At 48.5% G+C, this 19,067-nt stretch overlaps 1 protein-coding gene across 1 annotated transcript in view; it reads left to right on the forward strand.

Moving 5' to 3' along the window:
- The window catches only part of LOC144754271 (G-protein-signaling modulator 1-like), a 764,693-nt gene that overhangs the window by 49,269 nt on the left and 696,357 nt on the right, over nt 1–19,067 (forward strand). The gene's annotated exons all lie outside the window — the stretch shown is intronic.

Below are 19,067 nucleotides of genomic sequence, written 5' to 3' on the forward strand. Positions count from 1 at the left end.
GCCCCTGACATAGGATAAAGGTAGAAATGCTGGGTGTATGGATCAAACAGGCGCTAACAAGTCACCAATAAATACTCTCCCAGGGAGCTGGCCTATCAACAGAGACATTCAAAGGATCATAAGTTCAAATGCATATAAAAAATGTTTTTGAACCTGTAATACATTTTTATACATAAATAATCATGAAATTCAATAAATAACACCCCAACATCCCATTCATTCACACACTCATACCCACAGACTCATAGACACTCATTCTCATTCGTCCTGCAACTCAGGGGTCCATTCATACTAGCAACGGTGAAGGCAATATTTGAAACGGGGGACCATATTTGTCATAAAAAGTTGTTCTGTACATCAAATGGTTTTTATGAATACAGATCTTTGCTTTTTTTTTTTTTTTTTTTTTTTTGGGGTTATAAACTTTTATTCGTCATCAATTCACACACACAGCTTCCGCCTACAACCCTGGGGCCGGCAGCAAACTTAGAACAATGGCAGTACAATAATCAAGACCAACTCACAAAAAAAAAAAAATTCACATCACATCGTCCTAGGGACCAGTCGACCAATTCTCAAAAAAGTACAGCCCCGTTAGTGTTGAGTGTGTGCCTCTACCCCGAGTCATAATCTCACAATCCTTGGTATTTGCGGATGTGGCAGCCGCCAGAAGAGACGGTTTGTAACATGAAGTGTGTGTGTCCAACAACGAGAACCAGGTCCCATCTTCTATCACAACAATCCCCCTAAACCCCCCACCCTCTTCCCCTGACTGCCTGTATGCCTTCCACTATAATGTCACCGCCCTCTCAATGCCAATTGTCCTTCCGCCCGCATCTACGCTGTTCTAACCCTCTCCGTCCACCTAGGTCCCACGCTCACCCTGACCTCCCGACTAGTGTGTCTCCCAGCGTAAGCAGCCTATATGTCTAAGTCCTCGAGCTCCCTTATATACCCCTGTGTCCCGCCCGTGTGCCCCCCCCCCCAGGAATGTGTATCTAATCCTCTTGGCCCTCCTCCCTCTCCCTTTGTACCTCTGTCTCCTCCTGATCCTCTTCCGCGGTGTTTCTATTGGAATCGTAAGTCAGATACAGGTCCCAAAAGTTTTTAGGTCTACTCACAGGGGGGAGTAGTTCACTATATAACCGTGATTGGGTGCAACTGTACAGCATATCCCTGTCCCATTTTTTTTTTGTTGGTAGCGGGCCTCGCATCCAACACTGTGCCACCGCTCGCCTAGCCAGAATGAGCCCTATGTCTGCCAAGCGACGCGTCGCCGGAGGAAGAACTCTGGTGTGTCCCAACAGTGCCAGCGCTGGATCTACTGGAAATTCAATCTCGAGTATTCGACTCAGCTCTAGAAAGACGTTCTCCCAGAAGTTGTTAATTCCTGGGCAGGACCATGCCAGATGTAAGAAGTCCGCTACTGGCGCGTGGCAGCGTTCGCATTCGGGCGTCTGCCGGAGCCCGTATCTGTGCAAGCGTTCTGGAGTGTAATACACCCTCTGCAGGAATTGAAACTGTATGAGTCTGTGCCTAGCATTCAGCGACACCTTTTTCGTATTTTGGCAGCAATACTTCCACATTGCGTCGCTGATCTCCGTCTGGAAGTCTCGTTGCCACGCCAGTCTGGCCTTAGAGGGAGCCTGTTCCCGGTGACGCTGTGCCATCTTGTATAATCGCGAAAGCATATTGCACGAGGACGGCGTTTTTATGACGTACGTCAGTTCAGGCAACTCGGGGGGCTCCTCCATGTTTGGCCCCAGCAGCTCCCGTAGTGCCGCGCGAATCCTATGCAAGTGAAAGCGGTGCATCAATGTCACCGGGGCCTGGGAGGTAGCAACCTGGTCCCAGGAAACCACCTTCCCCTCCCTGAAGAGGTCCCCCAACTTGAATATGCCTAGTTGATTAAGAGCACGCGTGACTCCTGTTTCCCGCAGCGGTGGTAACCACACAGCCCAGTCTATCGGAACCAGAGGGGAGTACAGCAGTGAGCAGGCATGGGTCTTGGCCAAAGAGTGCCATGCGTGATTCGTCGACGCGATCGAGTCCAGAGTTCCTACACGTCACGTGACCGGTTCAAAGATAGTAGCCGCGGGCGGGAGGGGCTGCGTGAATAGAGTCTCTAGAATCACGTGTGGGATGGTACGCTCCCCGTGTATCCAGGTATGCAGGTGCGTCGCCTGCGCGACCCTATAGTACTGTTCCATATCCGGGGCCCCTAGTCCGCCCAGCTCATATGGGATGGTCAGGATTTGCCACTGTACCCTAGGCTGCTTTCCTCCCCATGCCAGCCGCGTGAGAGTTTGCGTCATCGTCTTGAAGAAGGCCTTAGAAAGGATCACCGGGAGATTATTAAAAAGAAACAAGAACCTCGGGAGTACTATCATTTTCATGAGCGCAATGCGGCCCATGAGGGAGAGCGGCAACCTGCACCATCGTTCAACATCCTCTGTTAACTTCGTGTAGGCGACACCATAATTTTCCCGAACTAACACATCCGGGTCTGGATGCAGCTGCACGCCCAAGTACCTAACTGGGTCATCCGACCACTGCAATGGGTACTCCATGACAAATTTACTCGTCACCGTAGTCAGTGGGAACGCCACCGATTTGGTCCAGTTCACTTTTAGACCGGATAAGGCGCCAAATTGCACTACTTCCCTGAGTACGGGGGAGAGGTTAAGTTCCGGGTCTCTGACGTACAAAAGTGTGTCGTCAGCGTACGTAGAGATACAAATCTTATAAGTAGGGAAATTGATGCCTTCATGACTGTGGTATTCCCGGAGCGCACACGCTAGGGGCTCCGCCACTAGGGCGTATAGCAAGGGGGAGAGGGGGCAGCCCTGTCTGGTACCCCTACCTATTCCGAACGCCTCCGTGACTCTGTCTCCAATTCGTAACCTGGCCAACGGCTTGTAATACAGGGCGCCTATCATCTGTAGGAATGGTTCGCCCAGTCCCATCTTCCTGAGTACTCTGGACATGAACGGCCACTCCACAGAGTCAAAGGCTTTCTCCATGTCGAGAAATACTGCCAATGCCTTATTCTCCAGTTTCACATGCTGCATCATCCCCAGGACCGTGCGTATATTATACGTGAGGTTCCTAGCTGGTATAAAACCTGCCTGTTCTGGGGCTACCAGTTCCGGGGCGAGCAGAGCGGGACGAGTCGCGAGAACCTTGGCATACAGCTTGGCGTCGACATTAATCAGTGAGAGAGGCCTGTATGAGCCACACTCCGTCGCGGGTTTCCCAGGCTTAAGAATCGTTATAATGAGTGCCTCCCGCATCGTCGGGGGCAAGGAGCCTTCCAAGCAAATATCATCAAATAAAGCTGATAGGAAGGGGAGCAGCTGTTCTTTAAAAGACTTGTAGAAGCCAACAGTCAGCCCATCAGCGCCCGGAGCACTACCGGACTTCATGCTGTCTAGCGCCTCCGCAATTTCCTCCCTTTGGATGGGCATCATAAGGAATTCTCTCTGCGAGTTGGACAGCTGTGGCATCCTGATGTAGCTCAGGTAATCGTCGATAGCCCTTTCCATTCCCGTAGACTTTGATTCATATAGAGTGGAGTAGTACCGTCTAAATTCCCCAACAATCTGTTCTTCATCTGTGAGGACCTCCCCCGTACTCGAAACCAGCTCGCCAATTAGTAACGGACGTTGTTCGTGCCGAATCAACTTGGCTAGGAGTGAGCCGGGTCTTTCCCCCTCACCGTAGGTGCGGGCTGTGGCATACTTGCCCATATGCTGCACCTCCCTGTCTGCCTCCGCGTTATATTCCGTCAGTAACTGTTTAATGTGGTCCAAGGCATCTCCCTCGGGGTCTACCTGTAGCCTCTCTTCCTGATCTGATAACTGACTCTCCAGATACGTGAGCCTCTGCCTAATAGACTTCAGAACACTAGAGTGTTTGGCCATAGCCATCCCGCGGATGTAGACCTTAAAGGCCTCCCAAAGCGTCTGGCAACTGTCCACAGAGCCCGTGTTGGTCTCAAAAAAGTTTTCAATTTCATTTGCGATTTCCCCTCTGAACACCTCATCCATTAACGAATACGGGGGAAGCGCCACGTAAAAGGGGGGATCCCGCGCACCGGCGTATCTAGGATCAGGAGGAGCGGAGAGTGATCAGACAAAGTGCGTGGCAATATTTGACAGTCCCTCAAACTATTGGATAGCTTTTGTGATGCAAGCCAGTAATCTATCCTGGTGTGCAGTGCATGATAAGCTGAATAATGCGTGTACCCCCCTCTGGAGTGATGCCTATTTCTCCACACATCCAGTAGTTCCAAGTGTACCATTTCGGTCTGAAGCGCGTGGCAGCAGCCGACGGGCTTCGGTGGGGTCCCGCAGACCTATCCAGAGCTGGATCAAGGACCAAATTAAAGTCTCCTCCCCACAGCATACTATTATGATCATACGACTTGCATCTCCTGGCCAATTCCACGTAAAAGTCAGGTGTATCGTAGTTAGGCCCATAGACATTTACTAGCAATAAGTCATGTCCCTGGCCCCTGCATCTACAGATGGTGTATCGTCCCTCTGGGTCCGTCTCTAGAGGCGTCAATGTGAGTTTTTGATTGCGGGTTGACCCACGTGAGTGTCCCCCTCGAGTGAGTGGTGAAGCCTGCCGCTACACTGCATCCCGCTATTCCCTTATGCAGCAACATTCTGCTGTTAAGTGGTAAGTGTGTCTCTTGTAGGAGAGCGAGGTCTATATGTTGCCTACGTAGGTAACTAAGGACTTTACGTAGCTTCCGAAAGTCATTTAGGCCCCTAATATTCCATGTCAGGGCCCGTAGGTGAGTCTGTGGTGTACCCGCCCATGACGTACCCTTATCAGCCTCAGCCATATCCAACAGTGTGCATCAGGAGGCTACTCTGCCAAGGTTTAAAGCGCCCCAGCGGAGCAAGGTCAGGCAGTCGGCGTAGTGTGGCAATGGCCAGTTCGTATCTAGCGGCATTCGTCTCAGTTACAGCCTTCAGCACCTCAGCAGTCATACAGAACAACAACTTGTACCCAAACACCAACCCCAACATTCCCCCCACCACCCACAGCAGACCCTCCCCAATTTGGTCAGGCAGGTTCCCCTCCCACCCATCCCCCCCCTTCAACAAAGGAAACAGTCCCGTGTGCATCACGCTCAGAGGCAAAGCTAGCCAGCCGGCTCTTCCTAAATGTCTGCCTTTCGACTCTGTTGCCCGGCCCCTTCCCCTCCGCCCTGCACCATCAGCAATATGCAAATGCACCAACCTGCACTTTAGTAGTACGATATCCTGCGTAGTCATCGTGTTGTCCCTCCCGCCCCCGCATCCCCATATTCCCCCCCCCTAACCCCTCCAGCCACCCCCCTATCTGGAACACCCTCAGAACCTGGGACCAGAGTGCCATGAATTAATTAGTCCTTCCCTATATCCAATCCCTGGCCCCACTTATCTGTCTCAATGTCTCAGCAAGTCTCTCATCCATTGTAGCGTAACGCTGCGTTCCAGGAAATCAGGGGTCTCACTCATGAGTTCACCGTGTTCCAGACTTCGCGCACCCAGATCACTCTTGCTCGTTTAGGCGACTCGATTCCGCTTCCTGCTGACGCTCGGCATTGTCGTCCGTTGTCTCCCTCGCCCACTTTTTCAATGCTTTGTGCAGCTCCGCTGGGTCCGTGAAAACATGCGAGTGACCTTGTCTGTTTACATGCAATTTGGCTGGGTACAACATTGCGTAGTCGAGTCCCATATCCCTAAGGCGTTTCTTGTGTGGCGCGAAATGCTTGCGCGCCTCCTGCACCCTCGCTGTAAAGTTCGGGTAAATCGAAATCGCCGATCCCTCAAATTGTAGGTCCCCTTTGGTTCTTGCCAGCCGCAACGCCGTGTCCCTGTCTCTATAATTCAGCAATTTCGCTATGACTGGGCGCGGTGGAAGGCCCGGATTGGGCTTCGGGCCAAGTGTGCGGTGCGCACGTTCTACGACAAAAATATTCGAGAACACTCCGTCGCCCAAGAGCTTGGTGAGCAATTGTTCTATGAATAGTTCCATTTTCCCAGTCTGGGTGGTCTCCGGCAGGCCCGTAATGCGGAGGTTGCAGCGCCGTGACCGCGCCTCCAAATCCTCTGTCTTGTCTTGCAATGTCCTGATGAGTGTTTCCGCCCTCCGTCTCGCTGTATCTAGATCTGTTTGGGCCTCCTCCACTTCAGTGATGCGCCGTTCGGCCATGTCGTGACGTTCCGCGTGTTTGTCTAGACGCTCCGCCATGCGGTCCATTCTGTAGGACATGGCGTCCATCTTGGATCCCAGCGTCGCTATATTCGTTTGAATGTTGTGCTCCATGGAGCGGAGCAATGTTTTGATGTCTGCGTTTTCTTCCTGCGGGACTCCTGTAAGCGCCTCCTCGTCTCGTTGCGGCGGGGGAGTCTGCACTGATACTCGCCTCTGCGAGAAAGGGAGCTTACTCTGGGTTCTGTCCCCTTTCCCCATCGTAGGAGCTTCGTGTGGTTACCGCGGTGGACCAAGCGTAGTCCGCTATAACGCCTTCAGCCGAACCCGCGTTTCTGCCAGGGACCGATGTGCGCGCTATCAGGGGACCGAGCAATATCTCCACTCCCAATCCCCCTTCTGAATTGTCCAGAGGTCAGCAGGTCCAGCAAGTCGTCAAGGCTGGGTGCTCCCACAATGAGGGGACCCCGTTACCCAGTGAGTGGGGAGCAGGTGTGCAGGTCCCTCGGCTCGGCCGCCGGTGTCAGAAAGGGCAAGCAAGGGCTCATGTGGGGAGGTGCAAGAGCCAACACCTACTAAGTTACCAGTGTCACGTGTGTAGTAGGGCCTCTGTAGGTGTAGCACCAGAGTTTGCGTGTGGATAGGAGAACAGGGTACCCAGGGGCCCTGCCGCTGTTGTTCCGACAATGGGTGCACTCCCTGCACCCTTCTGCCCAGCCGCCGCTTCCCCGGCGTCTCCCACTGGTCGCAATGAATGGCGCCGCCTGGTTCACCCCGCTCCGCCGATCAGGCTCACCTTCCCGCTCTTGCCGCCACTGCCACCGAGGTCCGGGGCTCCCGATGTCTCTCTGTGAGGCCAGCTGTCCCCCGACTCGGCCGCGATCGCCGCTATCCGCAGGTGGGGTGGCAGGGGGGGACGCACTCTGACCGTCGCCGCACGTCTGATTGATTGATTGATTGAAAATAATTTATAATGCGCAAAACAATAACCCGAAGGTATCAAGGCGCCTAACAATAAAATCAGAAAATAGAACCATTCATCCACTACACATAGGCTTGCCGGAAGAGGCGAGTTTTGAGTACACCACGAAATGCCTGTAATGTGGGTAGGGACCTAAGATCAAGAGGAAGTTCGTTCCACCATTTAGGGGCAAGGGTGGAAAAGGCCCTGCCACCCCATTTAGCTTTTCTAATGCGAGGGGCTGACAAAAGCAATTTCCCAGAGGAACGCAAATTCCTTCCAGGGATGTAGTTGGAAATGATGGAGCTTACTCCTGAGTCACTGTTTTTTGTAATGACTCTATAAGTCATACACAGGACCTTGAACCGTACTCGGTATTCTACCGGAAGCCAGTGCAATGTTTTCCTGGCAAATGTAGCCGAAGTACGTCTGGGAGCGTCCACTACAAATCTTGCCGTGGCGTTTTGGACCACCTGTAAGCGCTGCAGGAGGCTTTTATTCAGCCCCGCATACAGCGCATTACAATAGTCCAGCCGCGAGCCTATTAGTGCCACAGCTACCTGCTTTCGGGATTGTAGTGAGAGATATTTCCTAATCCTCCGCAGGGTATGGATTAGGCCCCAACAGGTGGAGATGGTTCTACTCACCTGTCCACTCATATCCAGGGCAGGGTCTATCATCACCCCCAGGTTCTTGGCAGAAGTAGTGGGGGAAGGGCAAGCTCCAAGCGAGTTTGGCCACCAGCTATCTGACCAGATGTTATTGTTCCCTCCAAACACCATCACCTCAGTCTTCTCCCCATTCAGTTTAAGAGAGTTCTGAATCATCCAGTGACCACCCGCCTCCATACAAGATCTAAACTTGGAGGCGGTCTGCACGTCTGAATGGGAGAGAGAGACGAGGATTTGGGTGTCATCAGCATAGGAAACTACCTCCATCCCGAAAGATCTTATAAGTCTGGCCAGTGGGGTCACATAGATGTTAAACAGGGTCGGACTAAGAGCCGACCCTTGAGGGACCCCACATAGCACAGGTCGGGATGGAGATAGAAACTCACCCAGTTTAACTCTTTGCTCCCTCCCAGCAAGGAAAGAGGTCAGTAGATCCAAAGCAGGCCCCCCCACCCCCACGTCCCTCAGACGAGATGTAAGTACTGAGGGAGAGAGGGTGTCGAAAGCGGCAGTCAGATCCAAAAGGACCAGGAGGGTGGTCTGGCCCCCATCCACTGCCCTACGGATGTTATCGAGCACAATGGTGAGGGCCGACTCGGTACTATGTTCCCTCCTGAATCCATGCTGGGAGGAGTCCAAGCATCCCGAGCATTCCACAAAGGCGGCAAGATGCTTGTTCAGGTGTCCTTCAAGCATCTTAGCCGGAGCGGGAAGCAGCGAGATAGGGCGGAAGTTTTTTAAGACCTCCGGGTCAAGGGAGGCCTTCTTTAGCAGTGGTTTTACCACTGCCTTCTTCCATTCCAGCGGCAAGACACCGTTTCTTATAGCTAGATTCATGATCTCCAGCAGCGGTGGTAGAAGGGTCTCCCTACATAGCTTGATGATTTTCAGTGGGCAAGTATCCATGGGGGAACCGGATTTGATCTTATTAGTCAAGATTTCAAGGTCCTCAAGAGTAAGAGGTGGAAAGGAGTCCAAGGAGCCCAATGAAGAGAAGTTGGTGGTTAGAATACTTATCTCAGCCATGACGATGGGCACACTAATACAGGCTCTTTGTTCCTCAAGAGCCAAGTGGATATCCTCTATCTTCGTATGGAAAAAAGAGGCGATCCTATCGCATAAGTCCTGCGAAGGCACGACAGGGTCAGGGGCCTGTAGATTGACAAGGGAGTCGACAATTTTAAAAAGCTCCTTCGGCGAGGAGAGCGAGGATGTCAGGGTCACAAAGTAATCCTGTTTAGCCTGCACGATCTCCGCACGTACTGCGGGTGCCGGGCGCACCAGAGGCCGTGGTCTGCGGCCCGCACCACGCACTGGAGAGAGTGCCGATTGCAGCTGTTATAAGCGGCGGATTCTCGCGCTGCGCGGCTCCCTCTGTTCCTCCGCTGCTCCGCCAAACGCGGGGGTGTCAGGGGACAAGAGCAAGTTGGGCTGGTGCAGGATAATTGCAGGATCTCTGATGGTGCCGGCGGAGCCCGGGAACTAAGCGGCCATTTTCCGCTCGCGCTAGCTCCGCCTCCCGATCTTTGCTTTCTTATGTTATGCAAGGTATCATCCAATTGGTATACAGAATTCAAGGATAAAGATAAACAGATGAGAACAAACAAAATATGGTCCACGTGAAGTTATAAATGTAGTGCTGACGCGCGTTTCAGTGAACAACCTGTATGAAGATCTCACCTTCCTCAGGGCGGTAATATCCGTATGGAGTGTGGGATGTACCTGAATTCAGGAAACACCTAGAGGTCAATAGAAAAGGCTGAATAGATTGAAGGTCACCAAGACCACAGATTAGTAATACTCATTAATAGAGCAGATATCATAAAATCAAGACAATCTATCCAAGCATACAGGTCCTAGGTGGGCAGAAAGCACGAACGAGATCTCAACCCTCTGGATTCTTAAATTGATGAGTCTGAATGCTAAAGCGGCGTCCACTGCATCCAACAATTGTGGAAAGACCGCCAAGGTTAGGAGCTGCGAATGGGGGCAGGGAATCCAGCTCACCCCGGTTTACCTGGCAAACGGACTGCGGACTGCATGCCGATGTGTGGAGTCTTTCGATCAGCGTATGGCAGGAAATGATGTCGAAGGCTGTTGAGAGGTTTAGAAAGATTAGGGCTGCTGTTTCTCCTCGGTCAAGGAGGATTCAGATGTCATCGGTGGCTGTGATCAGGGCAGTCTCAGTGGTGTGATTGCTGCGGAATCCGTATTGAGAGGTTTCAAGTAGCTGGTTCAGCTACAGGTGTGTTGTGAGTTGCCTATTGATAGATTTTTCCAGTACCTTGGTTGGGAATGGGAGCTAGGAGAAAAGCCAATTGTTGTTAGGTTTGCTGGGATTGGGGGAGGGTTTTTTGAGTGGGGGTCTGACTTCGGTGTATTTACAGCAGTTGATAAATGTTACAGTGGTAATTGAGGTGTTTAGCAGGGTGGTGAGTTCTTGTCCGATCCTTTAGTTTCTGAAGTTGAAGATGTGGTGTGGGCATGGGTCGTGTGGATGTATTTCATCTTGGAGGTGGTGTCCTGGGTGGAGAGCTGGTTCCAGGTGGTCAGTCTGTGGTTCGTGTCGGTTGCGATAAGGTCTTATCGGTTGAGGAAGTCCATGGGTGTAGGTTGAGGATTGAAAGTTCTGTATGTGGGGCGATCTTGTCATGAAAGAGTTTGGTGACATTCATGTTCTAAAGAGGCATTGGTCAAGAAAAGATGAGCGAAGTGGAGACCAAGGTGGGAAATTGGAGGAACTAGATCCTATGTCTAAGGACTCAGGCTTCGGTCAAAAAAAGCTCAACCCTGGTGCCTAGGAGTTTTGGTAGCTGAGCTGGTGAGATGGAAGTGCCCTCTACCAGTTATTTGTGCCAATGTGCCAAATAAGACGAACATATATTCTTAACGATTAGTTTGCTTTATAAAGGTCATATGCTGGGATGAATTACATAAGACAGATGAGAACTGAGGACTCTCTGTTAGAAGTTTGTGTGTGGCTGAGCTGTAATTTGCAATGGTTGCCATCTGGAAGTGCTGAGACAGATCAACCACATACCCTCCTCCCCAAACTTCCAAAGTGTGCTCCATGCTTTGTCATGCCATGGCCACATTCAATGGTACTCGTTTTATCAACAGTGAAAGGGTGAGTCACCTTGCCTGAGTTCAAACATGTGGCCTTTGGGTTTTACAGTATATTTCTGCAGGAGGCACATTCACCCAGTGTCATCTTGCCTGCTCCTGCCACACTATAAACAAACAATAGCCACAAAGGAGACGCGAAAATAACTGCTTCATTTCTACCTTACCAAATAAATATTTCTAGTTGTTCTGTCCTGACCTAGCTGTTTTGATTGTATGTGTAGTAAAACGACGACACAAGCTAGCTCTTTTTGGGTCTCGCTGGTAATGCATCCGCAAGGATGCATGTGTCCAGCTGGAGACCTATAGCGATCAGTCTGGGCTCTTTTTGGGTCTCGCTGGCAAAATGCATCCCCAAGGATGCATGTGTCCAGCTGGAGACCTATAGCGATCAGTCTGGGGGGAAGGAGGACAAGAGGGTGCACAAGCTTTTTGAGGCTGGATTCGTGTGCGCGAACGCGCACGTTCCGTCCTGCGCCGCCCTCCCATACTCCCAGCCTAACGCGCATGCATGCATGCACACAGACAGACACACACACACGCGCGCACATGCACTTACACAGACACGCAGGCACCCAGACAGGCAACCCCCTCCTCCTCCCCCACAGTCACACACGCATACACACAGACTCCAAGACGCACGCACGCTCACACACATACACAGCCCGCCGCCGCGCGCGCGCACACACACATGCCCCCCCCGCCCTCGCAGGCCAGCCACAAAGTGAAGCCCCACTCACCGGCAGCAGGACTCTTCCTCCCTTCTTCGGCACCGGGGCGCAGGGTAGGCTCCTGCCTGCTCCGGTGCTGCAAACAATCGCGGCTCTTCCGGCTCTTCCGTGGGAGGCGGGGTAGGCTCCCGCCCTCCTACTTCCTGTTTCTGGTTGTCCCGCCCGGCCTGCCTGACTTCCTGGTCGCAGGCCGGCGGCGTTGCGCGGTTGCGCTTCTGGTTTCTTAATGTGCTGCAGCCATACAGGTGCTCCTTATTCTTAAGCCAGCACCGCATGTCTTTCATTTAAGTTACTGTGTGTTTGTTTCATTTTATGATGCATGTGCCATTTTTTCTTTATTAAATATTCCGTTTGCAGATAACATTGTTTTTAAATTATTGTATACAGCATTACTGTTTCTATGTTATAATACTCTGCTGCAACATCCCACTTTTAAGCAATCTAATAAACAGCTCGACATATCTACCACCCAGGACTTAGGTAAAAATGTTGGCATAGTTTGTTTAGACTCGTTTTAATATTCTTCACATCCTAAGTCACATGTTCGTTGGGAGAAATATTCATTTTCTGTTCCCCCATCAGACTAAGCTCTAATCACTGTTCCTATATGCCTTGATTTGAAATACTTCACTGCAGGCTTCTTTTTGTTCCAAAACGCTGTTTCAAAAATATAAACTGCTAAAACATTGGCTCTACAACCATTACTACTATGCACATAAATTCCTTTAAAAATGTGTGTTTTGAATTCGTACAAACACATCACTTCTGTTGCAGGATCGGTTGAGTTCATGTTCTAACATCAGTCCTGGCATATTTGGGGGAAAGGTGCATGGCGAAATGTTTGTAAGGGAATTATGTATGTTAGATATTGTATTAGTGTATTTTCCAAGCTGTGTTTTCAATAATCTACTTCCAGTCAGGTTTTATATACTATAATTCTCACAGCTGAACTACTTCATCGGCCAACATTTTTTAATCCTGTCCTACAGCCAGGCACATGTAAACACACACAGAAAAACGTAATTAGGTAATTTTCTTGTTGATATGTGATGTCTTTAAAATGTCGTCTCTTCGCTTCATTTCTTTACACCACTTAATATTCGTAAAAAGTACTTATACACTTATCAATATTAAAGAAGGTTACCTTTGGTATCTTTTTGTAGCCGTTTGCATTGTTGGGTGATCAGTAGAAATGTGTGAAGTTAACCAACTTTGCGTAAACTCAATTTGAGGGAATTTTTAAATCCAACATTTTTGTGATGGTTTAGAAATTTTCAAATTTGAAAAAAATTAGGCTGGAAGAACCCTGCAGTATGTAGGTGTGACATCTAAGGATATTGTGAATGTTGCACATATATGACGTGTATGATGACCTTTTAGGCTGACTGATGAAATGTGTGGCTTAGTTGTGTTCTGCATGAGAGAAGGTTCTATCAGGATTCTGATGAGTGATGCGTTAAAATGTTACATCATAGCTAAGTGACTATTGAGGAAATGATACATCGTTTTATAGCATGTGAGCTTGTATGGTGGGGTGGAATTAGTAATTGATTCGGAGAATTATGTTTATGTAACTGTTGACTGCACAGTATTTTTACACTGCCAACGTAATGCAAACAATAAAATATGTTTCCAAAAATCATAGCTAAGTGAGGGTGGGTTTGGTCCTCAGCCTCTATATTGGTGACTAGATCTGATTATTTTACACAGTCATTTGTACACACAACATTTTTTTCTCTGAAATGCACAAGCATTTTACATAAAAGACTGAAGGAGTCTTTTCCCTTTCCATCAAGTTTAGTCGTTAGGGTATATTTTCAAGTTACAATGTTTCAAAGACCTTTATATGTTTTTTAAATATATGTATCATTAAAGATTTATTCACTTAAGATTATTTGTTTTTTTATTTCTCTGCTTCACAAAATATTAAGAGGGTCCTCTTTTTAAATGAAGAATGCAGTTCAGTTTTGCCATTGATGTGTTACATCTGGAAATGTTCCTGTGAATGAGGGTGTGCCAGTAGTCACAGGCCTCTGGTGTGCTGTTAGTGCAGGTATTGTACGGAGAGAATTGAAGAACTCAAAATATGCTGCTGTTGTATGTGAACTCCAATTTTTGTCAATCAGTGTATGGTAGCCAGGCCTCTTACCTGTTCCTCACAAGTAAGGATTATTCTGCCCAAGTTGAATAAATATCTTTAAACTCTGCGTACTAGATTTTGAAGTGTACTCTGTACATCTTTCATTGACCCTTAATATTGGCTCAAATTCATGAATCTGTTTGCGTCAAGTTCTTACTTGATTTTACATCATCGCTCCACACAGCCATGTTCATACTTAGCAATTATGGTAGAAGAAGTGGTTTGGCATATGCTGTATTTTGACATTTGAGCATTGCATTATAAAGTGTGCTTTTCTGATTACCAAATGCCTGTTTTGAGGATTTTGCAACCGATCTAGTTCAAGAACGGTGTACTGTTATCCTCCTTACAAAAGGTAAATATGCTTCGAGAAAAGCCCCAAAGACGAGACCTTTGGGAGGTCCAGCCCTTATTATTTGCCCATAACTTGATGTAACTGCATGCATCCATTTCCTTTCTAACTGATGCTTTGCCAGATCAGTCCCATTCACCCAAGCAATCAATGGGCAAATTCCAGCTGTCACGGCCAGATTTCCTTACACCCTCCCAAATTGATAGCATTTTATATACATTGGTTTTATATATACTCGTTGCCTTTCAAATCTGCATTCTTTCAAAACACTTGACCTATCCTTCAAAGTCCTCCACCTTAATATTCCTAAATATCTCAGAAATCAACTTCGTTCCAAAAAGGATCCGTGAAACTGAAATGCTGAAATAAACTCTTACTACTCACCCTCTCATCCGAAAAAAAATCTACACCTTCCAGATCCTTTTTGGGTCTCGCTGGTAATGCATCCGCAAGGATGCATGTGTCCAGCTGGAGACGTATAGTGATTAGTCTGGGGGGAAGGAGGACAAGAGGGTGTACGAGCTTTTCTTCCTGGATTCGTGTGCGCGAACGCGCACGTTCCGTCCTGCGCCGCCCTCCCATACTCCCAGCCTAACGCGCATGCATGCACACAGACACACACACACACACACACGCGCGCGCACACGCACTTACACTTACACAGACACGCAGGCACCCAGACAGGCAACCCCCTCCTCCTCCCCCACAGTCACACACGCATACACACAGACTCCAAGACACACGCACGCACGCTCACACACATACACAGCCCGCCGCCGCGCGCCCACACATGCCCCCCCCCGCCCTCGCAGGCCAGCCACAAAGCGAAGCCCCACTCACCGGCAGCAGGACTCTTCCTCCCTTCTTCGGCACCGGGGCGCAGGGTAGGCTCCTGCCTGCTCCGGTGCTGCAAACAATCGCGGCTCTTCCGGCTCTTCCGTGGGAGGCGGGGTAGGCTCCCGCCCTCCTACTTCCTGTTTCCGGTTGTCCCGCCCGGCCTGCCTGACTTCCTGGTCGCAGGCCGGCGGCGTTGCGCGGTTGCGCTTCTGGGATGCCATGTAAGTTATGTAAATACAAAACATATTGCATTACAAATGCTATAGGTATCACATTTGCGAAAGTTATAACTATTGGCATTGTAAATGACAAAGCTATTAATTTAGCTATTTAAAAAAAAAAAAACATAAATAAAAACTTTGCCATTGACAATACCAATAGCTCAAACTTTCCTAATGCGAGACCCATTGCATTGCAAATGCTTGTTCTTTCTATTGGCTAGTGTGAGGACTTTTGTACTTGGATAACTAGAAATATTGGTGAGACTGAAATGGTACATTCCGTTTAAGGTGAGTCGTAGCGAAATTTGAGGAGGGCCCCCCGCAAGGTGTGGGGAGCGGCCCCCGCTCTGGATTTTATCTGGAGATCTCTGACGAGAGTACTGTGCTGAGGGGGCCCCCTGCAGCTCGGGGCACCCCGCACCATGGGGGCTGCGGGGGCCTGTTTTACGCCACTCTTCAAATAGTGATTATTTTTAACTGGCCCCGCCCATGGCACTCGAGGGAGTTGCTCACACTAGTCATGTGTGTTTAACTTTTCAAACAGTTCCATCTTGATACCATGGAGTTCTCTATCTAAACCTCAACACCAACATCCGTGTCACCCCTCAACACCAACGCGGGGCCTCTCGGCTGAAAACATACGGAAAGCAAATTGTGAGAAATAATCTATTGGTTTGAGGTCGCCTTCTTTACAGTCAGTAAAGTCAATCACTTCTAGACTAGCCCTAAAATCTCTAGACTGTCTAGCAGTTCAAACAAGTTATTGCTTTGAATACATTCTGGGAGCCTGACACAAATTATATTCCAGTCTTATTCCACCACTGTCCACGTTCTAGAACCTTCGTCTCCTAGAGCGCGGTATCGTACAAACCATTCTCGATGAACCATGAAGAGTGGAGAAGCTCTACTGCCCTGTTCTTCTGATTTTTCTCCAGATCCTCCATAGTCAACCAAAGTAAAGAAACAATTTGTATCTTACGCTCACACAAAGACCTCTTTCCATCTACCCCGTAACATATCAAGAAATGTCACCCTCACAAATCCTTATCACTGAACGTGTACGCACTCTACCTGTGTGCTTCATCTGAATGCCACTCCATTAGGCGCCTCCGTTACGAATGTATGACGTTACTACGCCACCTATTACCCCGCAGTAGGTTACAACACGGACGTTACCTCCTCCGCGTTGTTACTATGCATGGCTTTACATCGCAAGTCATTTTTACGACGTGCGCTAGATGGCGCGCTGGACTTAGGAATAGTATAAACTACCATTCCTACTCCAGTTAGCGCAACAGCAGGGAATGTGTTGGATTTAAAATCCAACACATTCCCTGGTGTTGCGCGCCATCTAGCGCAAGTCGTTGAAACAACTTGGGATGTAATGCCATGCGTGGTAACAACGAGGACGATGTAAAGTCCGCGTTATCTACCCGTGTGGTATTACCAGCGTTGTAAACGCTGTTTCCCCTCCGTTACATATACAGGATAATGGCATAAATGTATAAATGAGTGATGAAATACCCTAATCATCTAGTTCTTGAGCAATGCCTGAGTTCACCCATCCTACCTTTATTTAACAAGGTCCAATCAATGCTGTTGTGCATCTGTGCGGTAAATGATTCTGTGATACCTTGCAAATCAATGTAGGGGCATGATTATGACGTCATTGCGTAACTCTAATCCTTTGAGAACTTTATTGGTTACCAGAAACACCCAACAATTCGAGGTGTTGAGTTAGAATTTGTCGGACAAGTTACTCCTTCACAAACATGATAGATTTCGCGTCCACCTCCCTACAAGTGCCATGGGATATAATGCACCTATAATTTGTGATGGACTAACCTGACAGTCAAATTCTAAATCGAACTCAGAGTCTCAGTGCATCTTCGTAAAGATTTTCAAAACAAGGAATCCAGACTAACTAATGGCAAGGTTCTCACCCACATGGAGCGCCACTGTGAACAGACTACAGATCCAAGATCCATAGAAAGCAAGAAGAAAGGGCGAGGAGACGGGACTTCTCCAGCCACGCCCTGGACTCTGGAACAAGCTCTCCTGGTTCGACCTAACAACTCAACAATGAGACAAAGACCCTTCTTTTCCGAGAGCACCTGGTTCTACTTGTTCGCGTGTCCAATTTCTCCATCCAGGACCCCATACTTCACCCACCGCCTCATAGCCTATGTATAGTGCATGTATGCAACCGTTTGTGCCCTCTGTAACTAGGCACTTTCGGGGCTTGTAAGCTCATGCACTATAAATCTGAAGGGACAGTCCCACACTATATAAATACTGCCATCAAATAAATGTTACCAAAATAAGTTAGTGGGAATGGCTTAAAATCTTAACAGTCATCAAATGTATGCCATGCAGGGGGTTCACTTCTCTCCCATTCACTTCCTATTTATAGCTCACAGCACTTCCGGTGGAAACCCCGCCCCCTTATGGTTTATTATGGCATGTAGAATGCGAGCTTGGCAAGAAAAGAGCATTCCTGGACTGCAACCCTGTACTTAACTGCAGTTTTCGTCTGATGGAAATGAAGGGTGGGTCTGCCAGCTGGAGAAGGACCCACCTCCTTAGAAACCAGAAATTACCTAAATCCTCATGTGCTCCTTCAGAAATCAAAACCCCTTCATGTTTTCGTAATTGTTAGATCCAGTTCCAGATGCCATGCTTGTCCTAAGATCTCACTGCAACAGTTCAGTTGGCAAGTTTTTGAGATGAGATGTTATTCTTGTTGTGTGCTTGATATGATTTTTGATTAATCTTCAAGTAAGTTGTCAGTGTGTTTTGCTGAAGTCATTACCTGTGCGCCCTGTAGGGTTTGCACACTGTTTCTGGCAGGTGACACTAGCAAAGTAGGGGATCAGATTTGGTGTTTTCCTCCCTTTTACTGCACTGGGGCAGCTGAACTCAGCACTTGTGTGTGGTGATGGGTGGCATCAAACTCCACCTTTCATCCTCAACACTGTGGGTAGTAGAGGTGGCCAGGAGGGGCTCTTCCCAATGATGTGGTGGGAAGACACTGTGCCCCTTTGTTAGGGCCGCTGGAAAAACAAGATTGTGCCGCAGCCTTTTCCGTGCAAGGCTGGATTCACCACACTTGCCACATATTCCATCTTCTGCTTCATAATTTGGATATTTAAACTCGTTTCTAGCTCAAACTGGTAAATGTATCTAAATAAAATGCGTTCAGAAGTTACCTGTTCACCTTTTCGTTTTTGATTGCTACAGTTGGGAATTAAGTAGGTACGACTGAGGTGAAATCTTTGCCTAGATGGTGAGAATGTCCTCATTTGAGGAACTGAGGTAGGGCTATTGTGTGCAGCATGAAAAAAAACCCGACTTATTTAATGGAATTCGAAGGGTCTACAAATAATGATTTGTTCTTTTTGGTAAACACATTTCAGTATTATTCTTAGAAATTAATTTTACACCAGAAGAATAAAGAAACACTCCAAACAATTTTCATGAGGGAATTCATTAAATCGTTATTTGTTGGTGAATAACACTTTCAATAAGATCTGGTAAGTAAATGTACCTTTATTTCTTAAGAAGTCTTTGCATTTTACATATTGTTGAGATGCCTATTGTACTAATGTGCATTATATGTAACATAATACAACTGCTGAACGTGCCACATAATGCCAGATAATTTGCCTTTTCTTGCTGAATACATTAGCCACACCTGCCTCATAATTCCAGTGGCCCTGTCCCAACCCACACGTATTGCCTGTTTTCCAATATGTCTGCTCTAAACCTCTCAAGGTGCTTGGGGTGTGACTGTGGCTAGATTTCCTGACTCTGTAGTT

This window comes from Lissotriton helveticus, chromosome 5_1, assembly GCF_964261635.1.
Source record: "Lissotriton helveticus chromosome 5_1, aLisHel1.1, whole genome shotgun sequence".
NCBI classification, from domain to species: domain Eukaryota; kingdom Metazoa; phylum Chordata; class Amphibia; order Caudata; family Salamandridae; genus Lissotriton; species Lissotriton helveticus.